This window comes from Amia ocellicauda, chromosome 1 (assembly GCF_036373705.1).
Source record: "Amia ocellicauda isolate fAmiCal2 chromosome 1, fAmiCal2.hap1, whole genome shotgun sequence".
NCBI lineage: Eukaryota > Metazoa > Chordata > Actinopteri > Amiiformes > Amiidae > Amia > Amia ocellicauda.
The window spans coordinates 23,280,398-23,295,544 of record NC_089850.1 but is presented as its reverse complement, the minus strand read 5'-3'; positions in this window follow the sequence as shown (position 1 = coordinate 23,295,544).

Here is a 15,147-nt window from a genome sequence, read left to right as displayed (position 1 = left end):
AGTGTTACAACATTGTATAGGCTGTGAATTAGTTGATAAATGTGAAGCCTGTCTGATTGGCTGGGGTCTCCTACTAGAACATAAGAAGAACATAAGAAAGTTTACAAACGAGAGGAGGCCATTCGACCCATTGTGCTCGTTTGGTTTCCATTAATATCTAAATGATCCAAGGATGCTATCCAGTCTATTTTTAAATGTTCCCAAACTTTCAGCTTCTACCACATCGCTGGGTAGTTTATTCCAGATTGTGACAACTCTCTGTGTAAAGAAGTGTCTCCTGTTTTCCATTTTGAATGCCTTGAAGCCCAATTTCCATTTGTGTCCCTGAGTGCGTGTGTCCCTGCTGATCTGGAAAAGCTCCTCTGATTTGATGTGGTCGATGTCCTTCATGATTTTGAAGACTTGGATCAAGTCCCCACATAGTCTCATCTGTTCCAAGGTGAAAAGGTTCAGTTCCCTCAGTCTCTCCAAGTAGGACATTCCCTTCAGACCTGGAATAAGTCTGGTTGCCCTCCTCTGAACTGCCTCTAGAGCAGCAATATCCTTCTTGAAGTGTGGAGCCCAGAACTGTATACAGTATTCCAGATGAGGTCTAACTAGCACATTGTACAGTCTTAACATTACTTCCCTTGTTTTAAATTCTACACTTTTGACAATATACCCTAGCATTCTGTTTGCCATTTTAATTGCTTGACCACATTGCTTGGATGGAGAAAGTGAGCAGTCCACATAGACTCCTAAGTCTTTCTCGTGCGTTACTTCATCTAGATCTGTACCTCCCATAGTGTAATTATAGTGGACATTTTTGTTACCTGCATGTATTACCTTGCACTTGTCCACATTGAATTTAATTTGCCAGGTGTCGGCCCACAACTGAATATTAAGTCCCTCTGAATAGCCTGTGCTGCCAAGATTGTATCTGCTGAGCCACCTATTTTAGTATCATCTGCAAATTTGACAAGTTTGCTAACTATTCCAGAGTTCAGATCATTGATATAGATTAGAAAAAGCAAAGGCCCTAATACTGATCCCTGTGGAACTCCACTAACAACCTCACTCCAGTTAGAAGCAACTCCTCTAATCAACACCCTCTGTTTCCTATACACTCTCTGTTCCATAATCCATCTACTTACATTACCCTGAATGCCTACAGCTTCCAATTTGAGGATCAGTCTTTGGTGTGGAACCTTATCAAAAGCTTTTTGAAAATCTAAGTATATCATATCATATGCTTTCACATGATCTACAGCTGCAGTTGCATGTTCAAAAAATTCGAATACATTAGTAGTATTCTAATACATAAGACATGATCTGCCTTGTCTAAACCCATGTTGACTATCTCCAAGAATATGGTTTTCATTAAGATGCTCCTCTATTTTCTGTCTAATAATTGTTTCCAACATTTTACAAGTGATGCAGGTGAGACTGATTGGTTTGTAATTTCCTGGCTCAGTTTTGTCCCCTTTCTTGTGGATTGGTATGACATTTGCTGTCTTCCAGTCAGTGGACACATCCCCTGTTCTAAGTGTCATTTGGAATAATTGAGTTAGCGGCCTATAAATAATTTCCTTCATTTCTTTAAGTACTTTTGGAAATATCCCATCTGGCCCAGGTGATTTGTTGGTTTTTAATTCTGCTAGTCCCTTTAGTACCTCCTCCTCATTTATCCTGATCTCTCTTAGGGTTTGACTGGACTGATTGTCAACCTGTGGCATGTCATCTGTTTTTTCTTTTGTAAAAACCTCTGTGAAATACTAATTTAGAACATTTCCCACATCTTGTTCGTTTTCCAAGATACCTCCATTTTTGCCCTTTATCTGTTTCACTTCCTCCTTTTTTGACCGCTTGCTGTTGTAATATTGAAAAAAGCTCTTTGCATTGGTTTTAGCTCCAAGAGCTATGTTTCTTTCTATTTCCCTCTTTGCTTTCCTGATCCCTTTCTTAAGATTTCTTTGCAGCTCAACATATTCTATGTATTTTGTTTCGTCACCATCCCTTTTGTATGCGCTATACAACATTTTCTTTCTCTTGATATTTTTTTGCATACCTCTATTAAACCATTTTGGCCAGTGTTTTTTGGTCCTCAATTTGCTAAGTTTTGGTACAAATTGCTCCTGAGCCTCAAGTAGTATATTCTTAAAATATACCCATCCATTTTCAACTGACTCTGTATCCAATGTGCTCCAGTCTACCTCTTCTAAGTGCCATCTCATACCTTCAAGGTTTGCTTTTCTAAAATTGTAGACCATTGTTTTAGACTTGGACCTTGTTTTTTGAAAGAATGCCTCAAAGCTAACCATATTGTGATCACAATTTGCCATTGGTTCTCTAACTGCTGTCCCCCTGACTCTATCTTGGTAATTTGAAAAGATCAAGTCAATACATGCACTCTCTCTGGTTGGTTCCCTGATAAATTGAGTTAGAAAGCAGTCATTTACCATCTCAACCATTTCTATTTCTGCTTCTGTAGTCCCCACTGGGCTTTCCCAGTCTAAGTTTGGGAAATTGAAATCCCCCATTATAACAGCCACATCCTTGCTACATGCAGTCCTGATTACATTGTACAATGCAGCATCTTTCTTAATATCTGAGTTTGGTGGCCTGTAACACACTCCTACCGCTAATGCTCCAGATCTCTTGTTCAAAAGTTTCACCCACAAAGATTCTGTACCGTTACTGGGATCTAATACAAGTTCTTCTGCCTCATCTACATCACATCTGCCTAACTTTAGATCATGAGCAAGGAAGTGTCTGGAGTAGTGTAGCTCTTATATGCAACAAAATAAGTGTCACACGTCTGCTAAACGTTGTGTTATGTGTTGCTCGTACCCTACATGGAATGAGTATCAACAGGCAGACTGAGAAAGAAGTGAAAACTCTTTTGCATAGCCTAGAAACATGCACTCTACCTTCAAGATGGTTTAGTGACTTGTTAGAAAGTGTGGATGCGAAAGTAATGCAAATCATTGAGAAGGTTAAAAAAAACAAGGCTTATCAAGTGTTTTACAAACATAAATAAAATACTGTTTGTGTCTGCTCTGCTTTTCTGTACAATAATTAATTTTCATTCCTATATTTTTTAAGAAAAAGAAACCCCCGGGGACCTTGGAATTACATTTACGTATGTTTGAGGAATCTTTGCTTGAAGATGTCATCCTCACTGTAATAGCTCGCAAGATTGGTGATTTGTATGATACTGGTAAGCGTAAGGTTCTGAGCGACTTTGACAAGGGCCAAATTGTGATGGCTAGACAACTGGGTCAGAGCATCTCCAAAACTGCAACTCTTGTGGGGTGTTCCTGGTCTGCAGTGGTCAGTACCTATCAAAAGTGGTTCAAGCAAGGAAAAGCGGTGAACCGGCGACAGGGTCATGGGCTGCCAAGGCTCATTGATGTACGTGGGCAGCGAAGGCTGGCCCCTTGTGGTCCGATCAAACAGACGAGCTACTGTAGCTCAAATTGCTGAAAAAGTGAATGCTGGTTCTGATAGAAAGGTGTCAGAACACACAGTGCATCGCAGTTTCTTGCATATGGGTCTGCGTAGCCGCAGACCAGTCAGGGTGCCCATGCTGACCCCTGTCCACTGCCGAAGGCGTCTACAATGGGCACGTGAGCATCAGAACTGGACCACGGAGCAATGGAAGAAGGTGGCCTCGTCTGATGTATCATGAGTTCAAGGTGTTGACTTGGCCTCCAAATTCCTCAGATCTCAATCCAATCGAGCATCTGTGGGATGTGCTGGACAAACAAGTACGATCCATGGAGGCCCCATCTCGCAACTTACAGGACTTAAAGGATCTGCTGCTAACGTCTTGGTGCCAGATACCACAGCACACCTTCAGATGTCTAGTGGAGTCCATGCCTTGACGGGTCAGGGCTGTTTTGGTGGCAAAAGGGGGACCTACACAATATCAGGCAGGTGGTCATAATGTTATGGCTCATCGGTGTATCTGTCATCAGTATCACTGATGGCCCCTGAATCAGTCATGTTCTTATACACAGCATTTCCAAAATGAGCTCTCTTCAATCTCTGTTTCAGATCCATGCTTATTTGCGGAGTAATCACTGTATCCACTCAATCTGACTACAGTTGTAAGGAAACACCTACAATGCTATATAATGGTTGTGTTTTTCAAACACATGAAAGCCTGTAGACAGGTAGGGATCGCCACTTGAGTGCCAGATTTTACTGTATTGTAAAGGCAGGCAGGATTATGCATTATATTTGATTTATTACGTATTTAAATGACCGGTCAAAATAGTCAGACTTTGTCTATTCCAGGTAAATGTGTTTATAATTGATTTATTTTCTTGCAGCTAAAACGCTGTAGGCATGTTTAATACATATATTTAGGAAAAGTCACGAACGGGTATGCACAGTGTATTTAGGAGACAGAGTATTTCAAATCTTAATAACCAAATCGATCTAATTGACCGGCAGGGTGCTTCTAGTGTTAAAGAAGCACACCTGTTAAGAACATAAGAACATATGAAAGTTTACAAATGAGAGGAGGCCATTTGACCCATCACACTCGTTTGGTGTCCATTAATAACTAAGTGATCCAAGGATCCTATCTAGTCTGACTTTAAATGTTCCCAAATTTTCAGCTTCTACCATATTGCTGGGGAGTTTGTTCCAGATTGTGACAACTCTCTGTGTGAAGAAATGTCTCCTGTTTTCCGTTTTGAATGCCTTGAAGCCCAATTTCCATTTGTGTCCCTGGGTGCATGTGTCCCTGCTGATCTGGAAAAGCTCCTCTGATTTGATGTGGTCGCTGTCCTTCATGAATTTGAAGACTTGGATAAATTCCCCACTTAGTCTACTCTGTTCCAAGGTGAAAAGGTTCAGTTCCCTCAGTCTCTCCAAGTAAGACATTCCCTTCAGACCTGGAATAAGTCTGGTTGCCCTCCTCTGAACTGCCTCTAGAGCAGCAATATCCTTCTTGAAGTGTGGAGCCCAGAACTGTACACAGTATTCTAGATGAGGTCTAACTAGCACATTGTACAGTCTTAACATTACTTCCCTTGTTTTAAATTCTACACTTTTGACAATATACCCTAGCATTCTGTTTGCCTTTTTAATTGCTTGACCACATTGCTTGGATGGAGAAAGTGAGCAGTCCACATAGACTCCTAAGTCTTTCTCGTGCGTTACTTCATCTAGATCTGTACCTCCCATAGTGTAATTATAGTGGACATTTTTGTTACCTGCATGTATTACCTTGACTTGTCCACATTGAATTTCATTTGCCCACAACTGAATATTAAGTTCCTCTGAATAGCCTGTGCTGCCAAGATTGTATCTGCTGAGCCACCTATTTTAGTATCATCTGCAAATTTGACAAGTTTTCTAACTATGCCAGAGTCCAGATCATTGATATAGATTAGAAAAAGCAAAGGCCCTAATACTGATCCCTGTGGAACTCCACTAACAACCTCACTCCAGTTAGAAGCAACTCCTCTAATCAACACCCTCTGTTTCCTATACACTCTCTGTTTCATAATCCATCTACTTACATTACCCTGAATGCCTACAGCTTCCAATTTGAGGATCAGTCTTTGGTGTGGAACCTTATCAAAAGCTCTTAAGGTACAACGCTTCAGATGAAGCAACCCTTTGGGTCCCAGTGAATCAGACACCCCAGTGCGCTTCCAGCAACAGTGGAGACTTTTCAGCAGGAGACGAGCGCTTGTGAAAGAAAAAGTTACAGAGACCGAAGTCCGTTCGTTTATCTTCAGTTTATTGAAAGTTTCACACAGCCTTTTATACATCTACAAGCAGTATTTCAAATGAGTTTCGGGGTCGTCCCGAAACTGGATGATAACTTCTTGGCATATGTCCGGGGCAGTTCCGAGACACGGGAAGCTATTCTTTTTAATTAGTCCAGACATGGAAGTGCTGGTACCAAGGACACACTGTACTGATAATAACGTGTTATAGATAATTTTGCTTCGTTACCCAAAGAATTTGCCAGGGCAGCAGAAATTGTTTTCAACTCCCACACAGATAAGTCTGAGCAGAGAAATCATAATAAGAGCAGAGAAATCATAATAAGAACAAGTTTTAACTAGTAACTTACTGGAAAGTTTCTTATATTTTCTAACAGTTTTACAGTGGGGATATACAATACATAGGGGGCAATTTTAACCCAACAGTTGCCCTCTTTAATTAAACATGTTACATTAATTCCATAAAATTGCAAACAGTTGTTTCAACCATTAGATATAAAAATATATTTTAGACATGTTCATCACAAAGGAAGCCCTATTGATCAGATTCTGTAAACACAGTGATCCCCAACAATATGGCACACACCTCCTTCCTTAGCAAGGAGCACATCTAAGACTAAGCGATTCTGAGTTGTCATGAGGCATGTGGCTGTTAATTCAGTGTTAATAGCTTCAAGAGCCGTTATTGTGTAATTTGTAAATTGCACTAATCTATAATGCACATGTTCAATAATGTGCCATTGCTGCACAGTGCCGAGGGGAGAAATGACAGAGGTCCAGAGTCACCTAGCCCTATAGGTGAGGCGATGTTCTTCAGGTATGGCATATACTGATGTGTCAACCGCAGCCCTCTTGTGTCTTTTCATGTGATCTGGCCTTTTAGGAGGCCCTCCGTGGCTCTCACAGTCAATTAAGGCAATGCAAAGACCACCTGTGAAATGAGTAAAAGTACATCTCCCTGACCAAGTTGCTGCAAACCTTGCTGCTCTCGTTAAGAGCAGCTGTTGCTATGGTGAGGACTGTGGTATATTGACAGGCCGGATTGGATCTCAAACCCACAGGAAGCTGCTGAAGCGCAAGCAAAGCACATACAAGCGAGGTCCCCTGCATGGGCTGAAGAATTAAATGCCATGGGGAGTCTGCAGAATGGAAAACAGCAGTGCATACATAACATGATTCATTAGTATATTGTCTAGCAGTGAAGTTACATATCATCCGCCATGCATTTCTTGAAAGCAGCAAACGGTCATCAAGCTGAAAGTCTTTGTGGATCTGCAAAACTTCTCTTGTTCTCTCTTCAGGGAGGTGGAGCGGCTGTTATTTGTATCCCACCATGGGACAGTGTTTGAAATGTTGGCATTCAATCGAGCTGGATCGCTCCAGTAGAGCCGTCAGGGCGGTGATCAGAAGGGTGAGGCTGACCCCGGCCATCAATCAGGATTCAGCGCTGTTCCTCGATCGGGGTTGTAGGTGTTTCTTGTAGGTGGTCAGGTGGTGTTGTTGTTGCTGTCAAATCCTCAGTCGTATTTGATCAGTGTCAGTCTCTGTGTCTGTGATGTCAATATGTGGAAGGGTAGAGGTTACTAGCACATCACCCGCTATTTGTGGACTCATGTGTCCGTCTGCTCCTTGTGGGCCACTGCTCCGGCCCTGCGCTGGCCTCGTTATCTGGAGGTTGATGATGATGTCAGCTGCTTCTGGACTGATTTCCTCAGTCAGTGATGGCTGGGCACCGAGGACGTCCTTTTCCTAGGCTGTTATGGTGCAGACGATGGTCCTGCAGACAGCAAGGAAGAGGATCCAGGAGAAAAGAAGAGCATCCCTCTGGTCTCCACCAGTGTCATTTCCCTTTGGAACTTCCCAGTAGAGGTCTTCATGGGTCCACCCGGGTCTGTTTAACATTGTGTGTAATACCCGAGTGACGCGATGATTTTACCAATTGATGATTGGCTCTTTTATTTAGAAGGCAGGACTTATTCCGCCATATCGGTGTTTGACAGATGACGTAAACCGAAGTGCATTATGGGCGTTGGCACGATTTTTGAGATAGCGTGGTTGGAGTTTGTTCGCTTTTTATCAGAAATCTATGGCAGACACGTTTCAGAGCACAATGACAGCAGATTAGTAATGCTAACCAGCAGTCATTATTATAGTTCAAAAGGGCAAACAGCGGAAGTAATCGTACACAGCAAAATCTGTAGTGTTGAAATCCCAGTGTTAATAATATAGTGTTAAAATCAGTGTTGTTTCAACACTTAAAAGATTAAATTGACACTTTGAGAGTTAAACCAACTGGAGAGTCATTGTTAATATTGAGTGTTAAAACAGAGCGTTTTTATTTTACACTTTCAAGTGTTCAATGCATTACACTGATGCCCCGCCCTATGTAAATGACCCATACTTGCTTGAAATATGGAAGAAGCAGTCATCATCAGCTTCAATATGGGTAAACGAATGAATTGTATATTGTATATATTTTTCTATTTTAACTAGGCTATACTGATATTGTTCGATACTATTACTTCAAACCACAAAGACTGACAAAACATTGATTGTTAGGACTAACTTAAGAAAATTAAATATAAGTATAAGTGTTGTCTGGTGACATCAACATGTATTATTTAGATCCTTAAAATATTGAGTATATTTGTATAGTGTAGCACATTGTTAAATACAAAATCAGTCTATTCATTCACTTTGTCCCTCAGAAAACGTGTTTAAAAAAGAATACAAACCAAACTAAAATTAAGTATTTGTGGGCTTAACCATATTTTTTTACTCAAATAATAACAGACCTGACCAATGCTGCTAAAACAATGGGAGCCAAATCAAGTTAAAACAGCATAAATTGTAGTGTTAAAAATCCACTGTAAAAGTGTGTATCATGAGTTATTTTAACATTTCTAAGGTTGATTTAACAAATTGTTAAAAATTGGTGTTAATGAAACTCTCTTGGTTTTACACTTCGCGCCCTTTTTACCATTTTAAAACGAGGCTGAAGCCATCTTGTCCACACATTCGGCAAGAAGCTAGAGTCATATTTATATCATAATTAACTGTAAATCGTCATCTCCGTATTTCATTTTAAGGACCAGAAAAAAATATAACTTGTATTTTGTAACCCCAAAACTCCCAATATGAACGTATTTAAACTTTATAAATAAGATTGATTAACTAGGCTATCCTAACCACCAGAATGACCTAATTAGCTGAATAGTATTGCACTGCCAGGCAAAAAAAAAATGCTGTTTTATTTGTGCATATGAGGTATATTTGTGCATAATGAGTGTTATGATGTGTCGGTGACCATTGGTAGTAGGTTACATAAACATTTATACTGTTCATTAATTACTGGCTGTGTTAAATGGGTTGTACTGAAAGTGTTAAAACGTTTTTCTCTAAAATCTCGATGCTTTTTCTTTTTTAATTGCATCGCCAAGGCCAACGCCATTTTGTCCCTTTTCATCAGCCTAGACTGCACATACGTATCGTTCTTTGTATTTTTTGCGCTGATTATGTAAACTGAAATCTGTTTAATATTTCATTCCAAGGACTAGAAAACATGTATTCTGTACCTAGACATCTCCCATTATACATGTATTTACATTTTATAAAAACAAAACCGTGATAGAAGTTCTGATGAGTATACTGCCTTCTGTGTAATTCGATTTTTTTTTATAATTTTTTTTAAGATTGACCCAATATAATTACACAGAATTTCTTAAAGATGGTAAGTATACATTATTAACCTATTCTGTATTTTTGTTCAAGAACTGAATATGGCCAAAGCACATAATTAAGATTGGATACAAGTATGTTGTTTTACTATTTAAGTTTACATGCTAATACAATTTATAATACTATGGCTACTCAATTTAAATCCCCCCCCCCCCCAAGTCTTATTAAAGTTTGGCATTCCTGCTGAAGCGCAAATAACATTGATGAGGTTGATTGATTGAAGTTGATGAGGAGGTTTTTAGTGAGCTCTTGAACTCCAATCTTGGAGTTCTGAATGCATGTGATGGTGAGTTTTTATTTTCTGTTCCTTAACTTGAACCACCATGAGTCTTTTTGATTGATTCCAATAACATCCACATACAGTACTACCCCCTTTATAACACTGGTATAGTGTGGAATCAATTATAAGACATTTGACAAAAATGGCAATATTCATAATAAGGCTAAACACAAATAATGTCTCTTCATTATGGACCACAACAATGGTGTTATAAAGAGATAACACTATATTGTAACTCATGAATATGTTAAGGCTGTGAGTTTCTGATTTTAAAATAAAACATAAGCTATATTTAAAAAATAATGTTAGTTTATCTTTCTTTTTAGGAACAGAGCTACATATGAATGCCTCTGTAGCTCTGTATCGAATACACCACTTTCATCTTCATTTTCTGACTCGGATAACACCGTTATTTTGGAAAGTAGTACTCGGGGGCCTCCCTATAAAAAACATAAACCATGTGATCCTGAAGAGGCAAAGGAAGTAAGTTTGTTAACAAGGCATAACCCCACCTAACCATGAACATATCAAGCTAGGTACAGAAAGTGAAATTAAAGTACATTCACACTAAATACATTCCATTAAATATAAATTGGCAACATATGTAGTTTAAATTGCACATTGCACTAGATGACTTGGATAAATCAGCAAGTAGGCCTACAATTTTTAAGTAAATAATACAAAAATGTATTGTAATCTTTTATTTGCAGATGGTTAGACAGGTTAATTGGAAAAGACATATACACTTTAGTTATTTAACATTGCTCTTACACGTTTTTAAAGGATAGAGGATTTTAGAGGATTCCACCTCAAGGCGTGCGAACAATGTATGCACAAGGGATTGTGTCTTTGTTCCCATATTTAAGGGATCCTTATTCCAAAAATGTATATGTAAGTTAATAAGTTGTTTTAAAATGGACTGGATGGCAAAGTAATAAGCTTATGAAAGACAATTTGCAGACATTGAAAATCTTTTGCAATGTTATATAGCACTTTATCTTTGCCAATACTGAGGGATGGGGGAAAGTATGGCCTAAAATTCCTAGTCCTTACATTTATTTTTTCTTCAGGAACATTACTATGATGCAGAAAGTGGTTCTGGTTATTTGGCTTGGAGACTCAAGACAATTCAGCAGAAATTTGCAGGGTCAGAAGAAAAGACGGCTTCTACAGAATACAATGGAGGGCCAACTGTTGAGAGAGAGATGTGTCATGCTCAAGAACAACTAAGTGGAGATCAGTGTAGAGAGGCAATTTCTCTGATGAAACATTAATCTGATGCAGTCACCATAATGAAAGCAAAGTTTGATTATCGCCAGAAAATAGGTAGGAATGATATAGAAAACTACTAAATGTACTTAAATTAACTAGTATTGTGAAGATTTACCATCTTGCTGATTGTGTACAGAAACAATTCCTATTGTCAAATCAGCCACAATTCAACTAAGTATCCTATCTTACGTAAAATGCAGATTGAACAGGACTTTGTGATTCCTTCTTATCAGGTCTCTCGTGGGAAAAGTGTTACTATCGAGTGTATATTACACCTCACTCGTACTCACTACAATGATGTATATTCAGCCTATACCCTATGTAACGGGGGTGTTTCCATGCATGATACATTAGGATACAAAGCACTCACCACGGATTGAATGTGGATTTTGATTGATGCATTTTGTAGCCGATGTTGGGACAGTACAGTATTTCTACAGTCACGCATCTCTCTCTATAGGCTGCTCGGGGCGCTTCTCATTGACAGTTATAGGGGCTGGAAAACGGTGTTTCTACAGACGCGTAATGGGGGAGTTTGGACGCTGTTCTCCGTCGCTTCGTACGTCTTTGATCGTAATATGTTTAGGGGGGCTGACAGAAAATGTAGGGGGGCTGAAGCCCCACTAAATAGGGTCTAGCGACGCCCGTGGGCTATATGTGTATTTGGGAGTGAAGGCGACTTTTAAGACACGAATACTACATCACATTACACTGTCAGCAAATGTATAATTGCTATTATGAATATGTACACAAAAAGGTACAGCATCTGGAGACGTCTGGATGAGATTTATAGAATATTGTTACAGGCATATATGGTTGTATAACTTGCAAGCCAGTACACATACAAGTGTATGACGTTTAGGCACTGCACGTTGGGTGCAAAAACCCACACACAAAAAAAAAAATGAAAACATAAAAAATAAATATATTCTACAAAAATATGGAATAATCTGAACAATCAATTATCTAGTAGCAGGTGGCCAACGTTATGCCTTTATCCTAGGCACAGCAGCCTATATAACACGGAAATGATAACGATACACTACTGTACTGCTCTGCACCGTTACATTGACACACACACAATATAGAAAGAAGGTTGCAATGTTAATAGCAATTGCCACTAATTGGTCGATTTAATTGCCACAAGAACCGCAAAACTATTCAATGTAATGTTTCGAAGGTTTTCGAAGGGGAGATATGGCCAATTTCATATATAAATAAGTATATATATATAACATTTACGCAACAGCATAACGAAAACTGTAATAATGTAGCATCAGTCAATCATTCATTACTAATCACAGATCACACACGCATGACGCAGTTGGATTGAATGCGCACCATATCGCCATCTATACAAGAGAAAGTGGACTATTATGACAATTAAAATTATAATGGCAGATATCGATGCCCGAAGGCGTGGAAGACTATGCCAGCCCTACACTTTCAGATCCATCGGAACTTTCTAGACCTTCTGATCAGCTTTTAATAAGACGTTATCGGTTTGATAGACACAGCATAGCGTTATTGTGTCACCTGCTGAAGGATACATTGAATAATAGATTTGCACGCAATCATCCTCTCACTGTGGAGACAATTATGTGCCGCGTTAGCCTATATGCTACAGGCTCCTTGCAAACTACAGTAGGGGACGTTGTGGGAGCGCCAAGCAACTATCAGCACCGCTATCACAGCTGGCATTGTGGAAAATCAATGATGTAGATTGACATATATACAACTGACATATACACAATTATATTACATTGTTATATTACAACGTGTACTGTAAATAGTATTTATGTATGGATCAGTGGCGTAGCCAGGAAAATGAGGGCGAGGCATAATGAGGGATTCACGGCGGGGGTCTGGGGGTCCTCCACCAGAAAATGTAGAAAATTAAAATTAATACCTGAAATGAGCGATTCTGAGTCATATCGGAGTTGAACAACTTATATCAAGATCTCCATGAAATATATATTTGCTTCACAACCACATATCACAATGGGACACATCCAGTGAATAATCATCAACCGACATTATGCAGGCAAACTAGGGGCCGGATTGAATCAAATCTTTGACCCGCCGCTAATACAAAACTACATAAGTGGACTCAGTGCGGCTTCATTCTTCAGTTGATCGTTTATTCTAATAATTAATGTAACCACTATGATGTTCATTTAGTAGTTTTGTATTAGCCAGTGGGTAAGTTTTTATTGAATGCACCGCGCTACATATTATTATTATTATTATTATTATTATTATTATTATTATTATTATTATTATTATATTTGTTTATTTCTTTATTGTCAGTCTTACAAAACAGAGCAATACAAAGTGCACATGACAAGTAAACGCTGATTTAAAGCGTCCCTGAATAAGAGACTTGCATTGTTCTGGTATTCACATATAACCGGAGATATCAGCATTGATCCACCAGCTAATAGATAACGCCTGGATAAGGTTGTCTGCGAAGACATAAAAAAATGAAAATACACAGCTGTCATCAATGGCGGCTTTTGTTTTTATTGTATTCTTTTTTATCCTACTCATATTTGTAGCCGCTACACAGTACAGGTTTCTAATTGTGTTTCAGCGGGTAGATTCATGCTTTCGATTTACAGCGCGGAGCGGAAGATTTCATGCGCCATCGTGGGGCCGGATAAAATCAAAACTGACCCACCCGCTAATAGTAAACTACACACCTGTACATCACAGCGGTTACATTTATGGTTAGAAGAAAGTGGCATCTTACTGAAAATGAAGCCGCAGCTCAGTACAGTTGTGTAGTTTGCTAGAAGCGGGTGGGTCACAGTTTTGATTTATCTGCTTTATTGACGCATCGCTCTTCTCGCAGCCCGTCCTGCTGCCCGCCCCCGCTGTCACTCAAATTTCAGACACTGTGATTGGCTCGCGGTTTCGCCCACCCCAGAAGACACGCCAGAAAATCCGGCTCCTCCCGGTTCGCAGCTCCGCACATTTTAGATTTAATTCAGCGAGGAGCTGAGCTGCGAGATCAACTCCTGCGACTCTTCCGCGACTTTTCGCGCTCGCACTTTGTGAACATTTTTGATGTAATCCTGCCCTTAGTATCTCATAAATTCGACTTAGTATCTCATAATTATGACTTAGTATCTCATAATTTTGACGTAGTATCTCAAAATTATGACTTACTGTAATGGGATACAAAGTTATAATTATGAGATAGCAAATTGACAAAAAAAAATGGGCACATTTATTTATTTATTTTCGTCCTGGAAATGGATGACACAGTTATGTATTGTACCAGAAAATGTGTCAGGAAGTATTTGTAAACAAAAAGACTACTTGGATACAAATGTCTCCAGATTTTATTTTAAATTGACAAGAAAACTCATTAACTTTTCATTGCAAAGGGGACCATATATTTTAAGTTTGTGCTTGTATACATTTTTGACAATGATGGTTTTACATTGTCTTTGAAATTATTCTCATAGTAATGTCCCACCTGTACATTTATGCACTGAATAAACTGTTTCTTTGAAGTGTTTTAATTGTTGTGGAATTTGTCATATTTGTTGTGTAATTGACCATTTCTTAAAGGCTATAGGCCTACATGCACATAAAACAGTAAAGCAAAATATTGTCAGAGTATCAATAGCAGAGTTAATTTAAAATCATTCTAGAGTTGATTCAGAGGAACACTGCAGTGGAGTTGATTCAGTGTGACACTGAAGTGGAGTTGCTTTTACAACAGGTGAGTAAGAGTTGCCCAGTGTTAATTTATTACACCATAGTTAGTGTTGGAACAACAACAATACGGTGTAAAATACCTAACCCTTTGAAAAGTGTTAATTTAACACTGTACGGATTGGGACCATATGCTCACTGCCTCAGTGTTATTTTTAACTCTCTCAGAGTTGATTTAACACTGGTGTATTTGCTGTGTATTATGCGAGATATAAAAAAACTTCAAAGCTGCAAAGTCGTGTTTGTCCTCCACCACCGTGATAGCAAGTGGGCTTTTGAACTGAAATAATGAGTGGATTATACATGCACTTTCAATCAGCAAGAGAGGAGCAACATGGATGTTATTTTACCAACTTTCTTGACAAGGAGGATGGACTGTATGCGTCACAGTCCAGTACAGGA